The following is a 15,603-nucleotide window of genomic DNA, read 5'->3' as shown; positions in this document are numbered from 1 at the left end:
CAGGCTGGATCACCTTCCTTCTTTCAGCACTATCAAAACCTTCTCATTTGGTAATTATTCTCTTCAAGATGGGTGTGAGGGACTGAAAAGCTGGAGAAGATTATATTCATAGCAGATAACCTTGGGAGAAACAGGAGGTACCAGAGAAACAGGCATGAGGGGTGAAGTTGTGACAGTACTGAAACTATCAGGAGACACAGGTGTACCAAGTGTCTGTTCCAGAGAGCTCTGAGAATACAAATGTGGCCACACCTCGTGCAATATTTAGGCTTGACTGGCAGGTCTCATAAGCACTGAGATGAGAACTCACAAGGAAAATTCACATATTTAAAACCTTGAGCAACAGTTTTAAAAAAACACTAGAAGGCTATTTTAAAAGTTTGCTAAATCACTTCCCACAAAGCTCTCCCCTATCAGCAAGAAATTGACAAGGAAAAACCAAAACAACAACAACAAGCGAACAAAAACCCCACAAACAGAACCAAAGCAGCAAAACCAAAACAGCCAGAGGGACTGCAACCTCCCTTACACAGATGAAGCAACTCAGCAGTTTAACAGCTCCATAAATATGATCAGGATCTGGCCAAAGGAGTAAAATGTGCAAGCTGCTGCTAACAGCCACAACACTGATGCTGGAACTTAGACTGGAAGGAAAAAAATACGTATCATTATCACTTTCAGCAGAATCCGCTAAGATAACCAGCATCAAGACTCCCATGTGATGCTAGAAGTGTGCTTAGTGTGGATATGTTTGGAATAAAACCTTTCTTCTGGCACTGTGCTCTCCCAAACACCTGTATTCAGTCTCATGCCCTTGGATGCACATTACTCAGCCATATTCAATTCTTTCTTGGAGAAGGGCTAAATTAAGCGTAGTATTGTTATGGCATAGTGCAGGTGCTCCAAAACATGCACCTCCTGAGGTTCTTGAACTTGACAAGACACATGCTTCATCTTCCTCATATGACGCGGTGCGTTTTGATGCCATCTACTCTCTCTGACTCATCAGGCCAACTAATCTGGGATTAACCTGTTCCCTTCATGCATTTTCTTGGCAGACACCGTGGTAGTTGGTTTTTTTTTAGCAACAGGAAATGCAACCCCCAAATCCAAAAGTAAACAGTAGTCATCACGTGTAAAGAACTTGAATTTGTAGCATTGATGGCATTCTTCTTACCACAGGGATACTGCACTATAGAATATTGTAGAATACATCCGTTGTCTAAGAGACTGTTCTTCTGTAGGCTTTCTGTCTCTGCTACCTCAGAGTAAGAAGGCTCACATAAAAACCCTTTTCAAGTTGTGCAGAGGAGAAATAACAGGCACTCGCCCATAGAAAAAAAGCTATATGGTAATTTATCAAATTTATGTAATATAGCCCAGCTGCACGTGACAATGCTGGCCCTTGCAGAGATAGTTCCAGAACTATGTATTTGCTTTCAAACAGACAAGGTGATTTGGTACAACCACCACATCCTTTCAAAAGGTTGGTTTTGACATGCTGGCAAAGGATTTGGATTTTCCAGCCCTTCTCTAAGTAGAAGGCAATTCAGTGAACACACCCAAGACCCTGTAGCAGACAGCACTCTAACATTTGTCTTCATTATATTCTAATTTCACACAACTTTCTATTATGTGCAGTAGCCAGAAAGTGATGATTAATTTTTTGTGCATTTATAAAAACAGAGGGAAGGTCAAGAAAGCACTGTTACACATGATTTGTTCATTCTTTAGCAGCAGTCTTCAAAAGTGCTGGCCCTGGATTACTGCTCATATTTTCCTGTTGATCTTGAACCAAAAAAAATCAAATATGGGTATCAGATTTGGTGGGTTTTCAAACAAAAAGTGTATGAAACTAATTTTTGCTAACTTTTTTCTATGTACGTTTATTATTACTTTTATAAAACTTCAATATGATTTTAGAAGCTATGTGAAGCATGCCAGAACTTCAGAAAGAAGCCCCAACTCAGAGCACCTCTCGCTTGAAAGGAGGGATGATTATTATAATCCACATTTTTTTTTTGAGTGAATTTTATTTTCCTCATATGAAAAAGCTTTTTTATTCATTTGTTTTTTCATTAATCCTACTATTCATAGTAATCACTGAGGAATAAATAATCTAAAGTTTTGTTGGGGGTAAAAATTGGAAAATCCTGATGAGAAGAATCCCCCCTCCAAACACAAGACTTCTTCCTTCTGCCACACAATCTCCCTGAATGCCCTTTTGCCTTCCTGTGAGGGAAGCAAATCCAAAAGATCTGCCATAAAAGCCTGGAAGGCACCATGGTCAGCTGGTGGGGTAGTGCTGGGAAGAAATAGCTTTGTATTGATCATCATTTTGTAGTGATCACCCCTTTGTAGGGATCATCATTTTAGATGCTTAATATTTGCTGTCCTCCTCCCTTGGAACTTTCTAACAGCCCAGCAAGAATGGAAGTTTGGAAGTTCTTCCAAAAATCTTCAAAATGCATCAGAAACCCTGCTGCAGGGCTGCAGGGTGTTGTCTCAGCAGATTCAGTGGATAACAAGAGGTCTTAAATAAAATGTAATACTCTTTTCTGCCCAGACTTGCCAGAAGATCTTAATGCAAATAGAACTCCAGGAAAATTTGGGTGGACTCTAGTAGCTGCCTCTCCCTCAGGGCTTTTTTTTTTTTTTCTTCAATCCAGCCTGATGAAATTCATTACAGTTGCATTTAAACTGTGATTTAAATTTTCCAAAGCAGGCAAGGCAGGTTTGAAAGCCTGATATATCAGAATTTATGCCTTTCCTGAAGAGCTAAGGTAAATAGCAGAGCCCTTCCAAAGGGATGCCTGATTGGTCCTCTCAGCCCTTTGACAAGTTTGCTGTCAGACAAGGCCACTGGATTCCTGGCAAGTCCAGCAGGCTTGTTCCTTGAAACCTAACAGCCCCACATCCAAGCATGCCAATACTTTCCTTGGAGGTATTTACAGTTTACTTTTTAGTGCTACTTTAAGTTCAAAGGGGGTAGTAAAGCCCCATTAAGCCATTTACATCAAACTGGTTAGTTAATTATCCTGTTGCAGGCTTTAAATTAGCAATTTATAACCCCTTCACTAGAGATGCTAGTATTTGGAAACAACTGAGCAGGGACAATTTGCAGTGGGGTGAAGTTAAGGAACCAAAAACAGAAAGAAACTGAATAAATTCCTGTTTTAGTTGGAAGCTGATTAAGTCTTTGAGAATCCAGCAGGGACAGGGGTGGGAGAGAGCCCAACATCACCAGCTAGCAAGGCTTGGGAGGCCGCACCTTGCTTAGGGCTGTGTCTGTGCAGCAAAATTTGGTGATGTGCAGAGTTAAAGAGCTAGACCAAGTCTTGGGGGGGCACCACACCTAGCTGTGGATGAGTCTTCCCTTGCAATGGGATATTCTGCTTCATAGTGTCGTAGTCAAAGGTATTTTCACATTAATCCATACAAAAATGTGCCTACACAAGACTAAAACCAGTATCTGCCCCCAAGGAAGGAAATGCATTTCAGACTTTGGAGCTGGCAAAACTGAATACCAGCATGTGGAGACTAAAAACCATGGGTTTTAGTCAGCAGTTCTGCTCATCCGTGCAGACAGGAAGGCCCTAGGCATACTGCAGGCACCTTTCAGATAAGGATTAACAAGATTCCAGATGTACATCCCCATGCCATGAGAGTCAATGTCCTGCTTGCAGTGAGGCTATCCCATGGGCCAGGTGAGGCTGGAGCCAAGGAATCTCCAGTCCCAGGGCCTCCTCCCTTGTCGACAACATTTCACTTATGAAAAGGAGAATATGATGTCCCCTCAGGGTCTGGTTATTCCAGCTCACCTTCCTCAGAATTCAGAGCTTTTACAGAAAAGATTAAGGTAACTGCCAAAACTAACCAAGTTCCAAAACAAAATATGCCTTTCACTCTGTCTTCCATATTTCCACCAGCCACTGTTACTTCAAAACCTGCTGACATACTGGATGTTTACTGGCAACTTCGATTTAAAGCAAAGATGTTAGGGAAAGGCCCTCCAGTTGCTGCTCTTTTCGCATAACCATCTATTGGGTACAGGAGAAATCTTGGCCCCAAACCCAGATGCTGTCCCATATCAACAAGCCCTTCAAACACCACAGGCTAGAATATGTGGAAAGAAGTGGCATAGAAGGTGGGACCAAGGCAAACTTGGATTCATTCCACAATGAATCCAAAAAAGCAGATAAAAAGAAGTCTGAGAGAAAAAAAAATCATTCTACTTGAAAGACAAAAAAAGCAATAGCTATAATCAAGTCATATGGCAAACTCTGCAGCTTTTTTCTTCATCTTAATACATCCCCTTTTCAATGGCAAAAAAAAAAAAAAAAAAAAAAAAAAAAAAAGAACCGACAAGAAAAACAACTTCTGCCAAACAACTGCCAAATTAACTTTAAAAAGAGATAAAAATCTATGCAGTTCAAATCCTTTATACTACACAGCTCTGGGACTTATTTTGCATTTGCTTACTTTTTCATCTCCATCAAACGTGGCCATTTCTCAGTTTTGGGGATGGAGATGTAATAGGAGAGAAGAAAGAGAAAGACAGTTAGAGGTTTCAAAGCAAAGGGACAAAAATATTTTTGTACAAAATTTGCTAAGTTTATATCAGTTTTATGTGTTTTACTGCTCCAAATTGCATGACAGAAATCTTATAATAAAATACAAGTAAATGCAACATGAAATCTAAATCATCTAAAGGACTGAAAAACCCAGCCCCACACATAGACGACATTCTCCAAATTCTCTGCCCTTTCTTGGGAGTGGTTACACCCAAATCATCACTCAGTCCAGAAGCTGTTCTCTCATGCTAATCACTCTGGAATTGCGCACTAAGGTAAAAAAAAAAAAAATTCAGATGCAAACGCTATCCTGGCCCTTGAAACAGCCCAGTGTTAACAGGCCACATGAGTGCAGGATATTAGGGACTTATAAAATAATGTGAGCTGGGGAGGAAGAACAAAAAGCCTTCCTGTGGATGAAATGGAAGTCCTTCCTGCTCCACCAAAACCTCCCATTTCCTAAGCACGCAGTGCCCAGGACTGTGCCTAGAACAGGTGTGTCCCCTTAAATACCTCACATGTCACACTTGTGTCTCATGGACACAGTCCTAGGGGATTATATTAGTACCAGTGCATACCAGCTGGAGCTGCCCCCGGTGGTGTCCTGTAACTCCTTGCATGGGGGGAGCTGCTCTCCATGCTGTGGAGCCCTCACCACATAGCTTTCTGGAGACAGACAGCAACCCTGCAATGCAGCCTCCAGCATTCGTGCTCCAGTGGCTGTATCAGTTCAGAGATGAGCAAAAGACCTCCTGCGATAGCAGTGACAAGGCACTACCAAGGGAGAGTAGGGCTCCAGGAATTCTTCTCTTCCCTTCATCTGCACTTATTACTAGCAAATTTTCAACTGATTTGTGCCATACAGACACTCTTAAAAGTCTTCTTTAACTAAAAAAAAAGATACACGGCTAACAGAGAGAAGTCTACTCAGTCATTCCCAAGCAGAAAATCCTGACTGGGTGCAGGACAGATGTGGCTAGCGCAGGATGAAGGAAGGACAAAGGAGAGTGAGCCTCATACATCTTTTCAGGTCAGTGTGGGAAGAGGCACCCCTGGGCAATTTCTAACTAAATCTTTATTGAGCTTTAGAGGATTCTAGCTGCTGGCCTGACCAGTTGAAAATCCCAACACAAGAGTTGTTAGGACAGCAAATGCATTAATGGCATTCCCTATATCACATCCTAGTGACTGGCACAGATAATAAAAAGAGAAAAAGATACTTGATTTTGCTATAGCTCTGCATCACAATGCAAAGGTATTCTTCAGCATGAAGAACTGCTCCCCTGCCACCTATCTCCTCATGAAGGGCATCTTGCCCTTGACAAGAAGGCTGAACAAGGATGGAGGCAAGAAGCTGTTGACCAGCTGTTGGGCACATAGGTAGGGGGCTGCAGAGCACTGCAGGATCCTCCTGTCTTATTCCTCCTTAATTTTCCAGCAAGTGATTCTTATATTCAGGAAACGGCCTTTAGGAGAGAGCGCCTGAGTTATTCCAGATTTCCAGGTTTGAGCACACATCAGGTTTGTCTGCTCATCCCTATGACAAATGGCCCCAGGCATTCTGAGCCACTGGCAGCAATCACAGAATCACAGAATCGTAGGGGTTGGAAGGGACCTCCAGAGATCATCGAGTCCAACACCCCTGCCAAAGCAGTTCCCTACACCAGGTCGCACAAGTAGGTGCCCAAGTGGGTCTTGAACATTTCCAGAGAAGGAGACTCCATCACCTCCCTGGGCAGCCTGTTCCAGCACTCTGTCACCCTCACCTAAAGAAGTTCTTGCGCATGTTTGTGCGGAACTTCCTATGCTGCAGTTTCTGGCCATTCCCCCTTGTCCTGTCTCCACACACTGATGGAAACAGTCTGGCCTCACCACTCTGCCCCAACACCTTAGATATTTATAGACCTGAATCAGGTGCCCACTCAGCCTTTCTTCATAGGGAGATGCTCCAGACTCTTCACCATCTTTGTGGCCCTCTGCTGGATTCTTTCCAAGAGATCCCTGTCTTTTTTTGTACTGGGGAGGTGGCACCAAAAAATACGTTTTTCTGATGTAGGTAGGAGGTGACATAGGTAACTTTTTCAGGCCACTTCTGTTCTGTAACTCTTTGGAGGGCTGGGTTTTGCAGAGGGTTTGATGCACCCAGCTCATCGGTGCAGCACAGACTGGAAGCAAAGAGTGATTCCTGTGTGCTGTGTTCAATCTGCTGGCCAACCGTGTTCAAATGAATCCCAGAATAAAGCCATTCCATGATTCACTCTTCTCAGATAAGCAGGACCTGAAACTCCCTACGTCCCTCTACCCCTAGTAACATGTACAGTTCTTACTAGTGCCATTTCTTGTTTTCAAGAGGTCTCAAGTCCAGAGCCATAAAAGTCTGCATTAAAAGACTTCAACCATTTATTCCACCAGGTCTTTGAATACAAGGCAAACATCTGTTACAAATGCTGCCTCCTGCTCTCAGACAAGAGGAATCTATATGTTGAGCAGTTTGTTATAACCAAAATGTAACATTTCCGTATTTTCTTTCTACTTTGCAACTGTAGCACTAGTGACTGCCCAGGCAGTGAGCAGCTAGTCTGGTAGTAATTCTACACATTTGTCATGAGATATTACACTGTCATGTCTTTCATGAGCAAGTTGAGACCAAACTACAAGGGAGATCTGTGTCACCAACAGACAAATGGAGGTCCAACTGTATTTCATAATTGTGCAATACTAGAAAGGTGAAAACTAGAAGGTAGCAGTACTTGCATTTTCTATGAAGGCTCAGGAAGTTTGAATTTCTCGGTTAAACAAAACAGCTAGTTTCAAGCAGGAGTAGCTGAGAGCTGTCCACACAGACCTCCATCCAGTGCTCAACTCCCACTCTTGTCAATACTTGGAGGCTTTTAATCCAGCAGAGGTTCCTCACCAATCTGAACTTTATTTAGTGACATGCCTTGCCTTCCAGGGGGGGATAAAATCCTAGGCAGTGTCCCCTTAAATGAAACGCTTGCCTTACATAATTGAAGAAGTTTTACAGAAGAAAATGGCAAACATCTCTCTATTAGTAAGAAGAAAATTAGCTATGCCAGTGCATAGCAATGATTAACTAAATAGCTCTTCTTTTTTGAGGAACCAGATAAGTAAGATGATTTTTTTTTTTTTTTCTTGATATATGTAAAGCAAATCATGGGAAAGTTTTACACAGGTTTAAAAAGCAAAATTTCAGAGTTCAAATAAATTACAAGTTATTTCATCATTGGACTGTCAGCCTCAAAGTTCATAATTAATTTTAATTTTCTGAAGTTACAGTGCTAACATGTGACCAGGAGTAAAATCAGAAAAACCTCTCTTGGGCTCTCCTGCAGTTTGTCTCAAGAGCACAGCAGACAGGAGCATGAGGCCAGGTGCACTCACCTCCAGAGGCAGCTCACACACCTTCTGACGTGTGTAAAGCATGACAAATTTAAAACTCAGTTGCCCATTTTTAATTTTTTTGGGGTAGTAATGAAGATGATACAAACAGGAAGAGGCGAAAAGGGGGACCAAAGTGCCACCGACTGAGTGCATGAACACAGAGGGAGTTCTGTGTATCTGTCACAGAGCAGCAGATACAGGAAAATCAAGGCAGTACCGTGCCAGCAGTTAATGTTCTTTTACTCGGGTTTTTTTTCAAATAGCATTAAGTGATGGGGGAAGGGTGGATTTAAATCAAAGTAATTTAAAGCTACCGATTTTAATCTTGTTTTACATTCACACTCTTATTATTTTCATAAAGGATGATCAGTGACTGGTAACTGCTAAGCCATATGATTTGCAACTAAATATAGTCTGCTCTCTGTTTGGTATTAGTTTATGCTAACCAGAGGGCCACACGAGCTCTGAAACATGTATTCTGTTTTACAGGTACTTATCCAACTGGCATTTTCCTTCTTTTTTATTTATTTTAATAAACGGCCAGTGACATTTATTAGACATTTTATTTTTCACATTTGAATCATACTGCTTGAAACTTCAAAAAATAACCATCCATTGAGAATTTTCTGACTTCATTTCCTTATCTGCCGTACTAAGTGTTTGTCAGAACACATTCAACATTTAAAGCAAACTGAATTATTAAAGTGTGCTACAGCTGAGGATTTAAAACTGAATTTTCATTTCTTCATGCTTCAAAATTTAGAGCTAGCTGATATTTACTTCTCTTCATTCCTAGTTCTTATTCACCAACTTAGAAAAGGAATACAAGCATCCCAAGTTCCTTGGTCTCTTAACTTTTAATGAAATCCTTTACGATATTAAAGAGACAGAAATGAAAAGCAGTATCTCAGCAAAAGCAGATATAAAAGTCCACACATGTACTGTATGTCCCTGCCATTGCATAAATGTCAAAGCAAACAACCATTTGTTCCTGAAGATCCTATGAGGAAGGCTTTGTCTAACAAAGTATGTGAAGTGCAAACTTCACCTGACTGTCCCCTGGCTGCTAAAGGGCTATCAGTGACTCATTGTCAGAACACACCTCAGGTACATTTGAGCTGTTAAGATCCCTGTTGTGCTTCAGCTGATCCAGCAGCCCTCCCACCTTGACAGAAGTCTTACATATCACCCAGCCTGGCTCTGAGAGGCGGAGCTCATCCATGACTACAGAGTAGCCGTCCAGTAACCCACCTACTGGAATATCAGCAGGAGAAGCAATGGATTAGGTTTAGACACAGTGCCCTGATCCTGCATCATGCTGGACAGCCCTCATAGATACAGCTTGGCCACTGAGAGATCTTCCTGATCTCCCAGCCACGTTGCTGGATTTCAAGTGGTGGCTAGAGAGCAAGCATGCAGGAGTTGTTGCATTCTTATGGATTTTTGAAAATGGGAAATCCTGATGCCCCGAAGGAGTGAAGCCTCTTTGTTCCTCTGTGTAAACATCAGTTATTTTGCTGGTGTAGAGGTAGAAGTAAGCAGAGGTAGTACAACTGCACGTCCCTGCCTTAACACAGCCTGGTAAGAGCACCATTTCCCTTCCCTAATGAAATGTCTTGTCCAATATTAAAAGAAAAGAATTTTTCAGTAGCTTTTCAGCCACCTCAAAGGGCAATTTAAAAAATAATGTATGAATCTGATGTTTAAACAAGCTTTCCCAGCAATTACTTGTTAATGGCATCCAGAGACTGCAAGTCAGGAGCTGGACCCATCATCCCAAGCAATTTACAGTAGCAATATGTGGAACAAGGCAGAGGATTTGAAGGCAAGGAGAATGCTGGGAGCAGGAAAAGGGGAGAGGCTTAAAAACCACAAGTATGACTGCTAAGTTTATCCAACAATTAAACATTGGAATAAAAGCCAGTGCCATGCTCCAAAGCCCTCTGGAAATACAAACTTAAAAATAAATAAATAAATAAATAAAAATGAGACTCATTACTTCCTTGTTTGCCCAATCAGATCAGACAAAGCAGTTTTTCTGCAGCTTGGTGTAGTGCCCAAGCTGTTTGCTGCCTCTCTGGTAGCCTGATGCCCCCAGGTAACTGGATGTGGCAGGCAATGACAGCTGACAGCTACAGAATTTTGCCCCAGAGATGCCTAGCATGCAGACTCAGAAGGGCTCCATGAGATGCAAAAGAAATCACAAAACTCCCCAAAGGAGTCAAAACTCAATAGAAGTAAGGAACTCTTGCTGTTTTGTGTTAGAGTGTCTTGTTGCCTTCCTCTGTGGAGCCAGGTTGCACTGTGTATAAGGTGCATCGCTCAGCTTGTGCTGCAGTCTGCACACACTGGGGCAGAGGAGTGCCATGCTGCAGTGTGCACCCAGGTTCAAGTAGAAGCATTCCAAGCTGCTGGGTTTCTGACAGTTCTCCAACTGCTCTACCATGCTCTAGTGCTGTACATTACATTGGTTTCCCTGCCAAGAGGTACTGCTATATTACAGTAGTTATTTAGCAAAATACAAAACTGATTTTTTCAACTCCAAAATACCAACTGTTGCCACTGCGGTCACAACTATATGCTCTGTATTAGACTTTCCTGCTTGTATACATATACAAGAGATTTTACGATATCCTTCCCAATTCACTGCTCCTTTTCCTTGCTGTGCTCCCCAAAGCATCTTCAGCTTCCAACCAAAAGTGTCACTGCTACAGGAGTCCACATGGCATCTCATTGGGTACATACTCAGGCAACCTGATCAACTGTAGCAGCAAACACAAGGGTAGGAAAAATAACTAGAAACATTGTAGTGACTCACTCCTTTGTTAACTAGACAGCTTTCGGTTAAGTCAGAAATTGTATGAAGTAAGCAAGCTGCAGAGACATCTCATAACACAGAAAGATTTTTAAGGTATCAGGAGGCATTTGACTGCTAGTTCTCTTCATTTTGGTGTGCTTTTCAACCCTGTTAGAGTGCAAGACAAAACTAGTTCACTGCACTGCAGTGTGGCTAGTTTCCCTTCTACTTTTTAACTATAAAAATAGCCATATTGTAATAGAGCAAAGGATTCACTTTCTGTTCTTCAGGAGGAGCCAGAATAGTATCAGAACAATGCATTTTGATAAGGTAGAGTATGGGCACCCTTTTCCCTGCTTAAATCCTCTGCAATTGTTAAAGATTTGCTGATCCTGAAGTTGAATCCTGGCCATCACTTTTAATAAGAATTTATCTGTCTTTCATCGATTTTTGCATCCATTTACACTTCTCCTGTCCATAACAGCCTTTGACAATGAGTTTCACATGATAACTGCTGCTTGAAAGCATGTGCTGTGCTTGCCTGCTTTGATTCAGCTTAGTTAAGACAACACAAGAACTTCAAAGAATCATTCTCCTTCCTCACACAGTTCACAAAAGCATAAAACAGCTGCAATTTCTATAATAAGTCATCTCTTTTCTGTGGTGAAGAAAGAAATCTTGTTGCTTGACCTGAGATCCATCCTTGACAATCTCTGGATGCTCTACTACCTTTGAGATGTGGCAATCAGAGTTGGATAGCGTGTAAAATATTAGCACGTTGTGAATTCAGACAGCAGCATACTGGTAGTTTCTATTTGGTTTACCAGATGGGGTAAACACCAGAGAGTTTGCTGATGGCTCACAGTGCAGTATTTCCTCCCGGCTGGCCTTCAGTCTCTGTAAGAATGTTTTGGGGGATTCACTTCAGAGAGAGCTCTAAAACACTCTGCTGAGATGCTAAGGGAAAAATTACATCCCCCCGCAACTGCTACCATAGATCTCTTAGCTTTTTACAAACTCAAGACAGCTTAAAAAAAAAAAAAAAAAAAAAAAAGCTTTTTTTTTGTATGTATGGGTATCCTTTTATTTTTAAATATGTGGGGCCTAAAGTAGGAAAAAGAACTTGGAAAATAATGGCATTCTGGAACTGCCGTGGAAGAAACAGTTTGCCATGATCTGTCTAAGGATGCATGCCGAGATCCTTCCTAACTTCCCTCAGCTCACATGAAGCCTTCTTTGTCTAATTTAAAGAATTACACTTTTATCCAGACACGAATTTTTTAGAATTGCCACCACCCACCACATGCTCTCCGTCACTACCTCTGATTTGATTTGCAGACCAAAGCCTGCACATGGGGTGCTCACCGGGAGCTTCCCCAGGGGCTCAGGTGGTCCCTCTGGCCCTGGGAGAGAACAGCACAGCACAGAGCCAGTTCTGATTGAGCTCCTGCTGTCACCACTGGCCAACACCAACTAACTCAACCAGCGCTTTACTGTATTCAGCTCTATAGCCTGTGGAAGAACACGTCCTCCTGAAAATATTCCCTAGTTTTGCCCTTTATTGGGTCTCTTCATCTTGCACTTACTTAATTCTTTGCTATTTATGTATAAATTGAATGTATTTTTTTCACTCGTGTCCCTACCTGATTTTGCCACTCTGTTAGTTGACCTTCTTATGTAAGACCTTCCAACAAACCTTGCTTTCCTTACCTTGCTAAAAACAAATAATAACAAAAAAGGTGATAAGTCTGTTACTTACTGTTGTTTTTTTTTTTTCTAGTTTAAGTTCATCTTTGATGCCACTTAGCAGGTTATTTAATCAATGTCCACTTAACCAGCAAAATAAAGCTCCTCCTGTACTGTCAAATATCTACCAAAAAAATCAACAAAGGACGCACCACCCCTCCACTTCCTGGTCTGCAGTTGCTCAGTACTGTGGCTACACCAGGCTTAGGGCTGCACATGCAGCAGCAGAAGGCAAACACCCTCTTGCATATTGAGAGGTAACTCTGGCCTCTTCTCCTCCATCCCTTATTCCTCTGTGAGATCATTTCCAATTTCCCCACAAGGAGACTCTTCTCCCATATTACTTGGCAGAAACGAAACTCAGAGTTTTCAAGGTCCTGCTTTCTCCACTTCCTCACTCCTGGAAGTCTTCCCAAAAGCATGCCAGTTTGCAGCTCCTTGAAGCTCACAGCTCCTTTCTCCATTTGTTACTCAAGAAGCCCCACAAACCAGACAAGCAGGTAGTACATAATTCCTTCTAGCAGGCAGGGAGAAAAATTGATGCATGAAATCTACTTCCCAACCAAGGAAATGTTCTCAAGCTCATTCCAGCAAATATCCAAGCCATTAGAAGTTTCCCAGGCATCCCCTTTCTAATGAGTGCCCTGCAAAATCAGTCAGACTTGGCACGGTGATGCACAACTCACTACACAACTTCATGAGTCCGTGTTAATCCCAAGAGGCATGCTTCCCCAAATATAGCTGCTCCATATAATTGCTTGGCTTATCTCCCTTCTCTTCTACCATGGATCCTAAAGCCTTTAAAATTAATGACAGATACGCTTGCAGATCAAAATCTTGCATACTGCTGTGTTCATCACTTGTTCACAACAGCACTGTCAGTCACAGTGCTCAGATGCAATTTCTCTTAGTAGCTTCTTAGTAGCTGCTCAGATGCTGCCAAATGCTGGGAGAAACATCAGAGAAGTTTTTTTTAACCCTATTTAAGAATTTCTGGGAGGCATTTTAACACACCATGAGAAAGATAACAGAAAGCAAAGTTATATCTCTCTCTCCGAGGCAAGCCCTGATTGCTGCCTGGCAGGCACACATGGTGATACACTAGGCCCCATGATCTATCCACTGGGTTTGGCAGAAAGTAGTATCCAAGGTACCTATCCTGGCAACATCTAAATGCAAGTAGCAGAGCACTTTGCAGGCAAAAAGGTCTTTCCCCAAGGCTGTTTAAAATATGCAAGTTCCTGAGTAGCATTGAAGATAGCAGCAATGGTGATTCATTAAGATAATGATTTAAGTAGGAGGCTTAAGAAAGCCGGGGTGGATTAACATCCAAAGGTTCTCCATTCCATCCTACCACCTGCCCTTTGAAGAGAAAGGACAAATTCCAAAAGTCAGGAGAGCTATGAATTAGCAGCAACTATATCACAACTACAATGCATTGAATTACAGAAGTACCACCTCTGCTCCAGCCCATCCTGTTTGGCAGGGTCAAGCACAAAATGTTATGGTAAAGGAAAATTTCCTTTGGCTTCAAAAATTATTGGGTTTTACTTTTTTTTTTTTTTTTTTTTTTAATATTATTTAATGGCTTGTTAGTGTAAGTAATACTCAAAAAAGACAGTTTTTTGAACTAAAAGAATTTTCTGTCCACCTTAAAAAAATAAGTTTTCCTCTGACAAATTATCTTTCCCACAATTGAATAATGAGATTGGTTTGGTAGACAGATTGCTCTCCACATAATATCGTAAGTATACACAATGAAAGAAGGCATACACCTCAATACTTAATTCAGTTGTGATAAACTAAAGTTGTTATAAACTGAAATTGCTTTCTGTCGATAACATGGAGTTAGTGCTCAGATTGTGATAGGTAGCAAATACTTCACCCCGCTAAGGGAGAGGCCTTTGTACAGTGGTTTTGATAGAATACTTTCAGTTGCCTTCTGGAGAGATGCACAAGCAATCAGTTTTGCTACTCTCTTGCTCACTCATTTTTGCAACAGGGCATCCCAGTGTATATTGCCCCACTCACCGCTAGCTGTGCTTGGTCTGAACATCTTCTAGGCACTCTATCCCATGCTGATTCAGTACAGAATAGCTTCCTAGAATGCAATCATAGAAAGAGTAAGGGTTTGTCTTAAAAAAGGATCATTCCAGAACAGCTATTCCCTATTAATCATTCCCAATCACCTCTTTGTTAGGATGATGAAGTTAATCGGGAACAGCTTGTCCATTCAGACTTGTAACTAACTGTATAATCAATGGATATCAAGATGTTACAATCACAAAATAAACAAGAGAGTTAAGCGAAGTGAACTATGATAACAAGAGAGAATAAATGGAAGGCTTACCCTTAGTTGGGCTCACCACAAAACACCAGAAAGAGGGATCTCCAGACAAGATCCTTCCCTGCTGATAGCCAGCTCTTCAATAGGTCTAGGAGAGGTGCAGCCTGGCTCCACCCCTTCCGGCAGCACAGGTGAATTGAATTGCCTTCAGCTGTGCTCCTCTGGCTGACTCATGGCTCACCTCAGGTGATCAATCAGAGGTTCAGGTCGTGACTCAGCAGTTCGCATACACTTACCTTGGTCTGAATCAATGACACTGTTTAGATGTGGCCTTAGACAGCATCATGTAATCACAGTAATGGATTCATCAATAGAAATAGGTTAGCAGTTGCAACAGAAGTAGAGCTGCTGTATGGACTAAACTATTTGTTGTAACTCAGACACGTGATAGTTGTTCCTATAATGTTAGATCTCATCAGTACTTGCATGTGACATTTTGTTCCTTACAAGTCTCTGGATCTGCTTTGTTCAAACTCAGTTTATTCCTTAGATATATGGAGACTTTAACACCAGTGAAGATTTGAGTTCTGTAGCTTCTTTGTTTATTAAGTTCTTAGCTTGCAAGATTTCTCATCCAAAAAGGCTGAGAAAGTACCTGGCACACCATGGATGCTTATTGAATACATTAAATAAATCAAACAGTTTTATGATAAAGTTCCACTCCCCACACCAAACAGATGTAGGTGCAAGTCAAAGGAGGTTGAAAATTGTACTACACTGATTTTGCTGCAGTTTTC

General features: G+C 41.6%; 1 protein-coding gene across 4 annotated transcripts in view; it reads right to left on the bottom strand.

Moving 5' to 3' along the window:
- HIC2 (HIC ZBTB transcriptional repressor 2) overlaps positions 1–15,603 on the bottom strand; it is a 74,835-nt gene that overhangs the window by 19,948 nt on the left and 39,284 nt on the right. For 2 of the 4 annotated variants that reach the window (XM_052690998.1, XM_052690999.1), the window contains exon 2: positions 14,551–14,620. The exons of the other annotated variants lie outside the window; for them this stretch is intronic. The gene's annotated coding sequence lies outside the window, so the exon portion shown is untranslated. The remainder of the gene's footprint in view (positions 1–14,550; positions 14,621–15,603) is intronic. 4 annotated transcript variants of the gene reach the window in all.

This window comes from Tympanuchus pallidicinctus, unplaced genomic scaffold (assembly GCF_026119805.1).
Source record: "Tympanuchus pallidicinctus isolate F22 unplaced genomic scaffold, pur_lepc_1.0 scaffold28, whole genome shotgun sequence".
Classification (NCBI taxonomy): Eukaryota; Metazoa; Chordata; class Aves; order Galliformes; family Phasianidae; genus Tympanuchus; species Tympanuchus pallidicinctus.
This window is presented reverse-complemented; position numbering and strand designations above follow the sequence as displayed.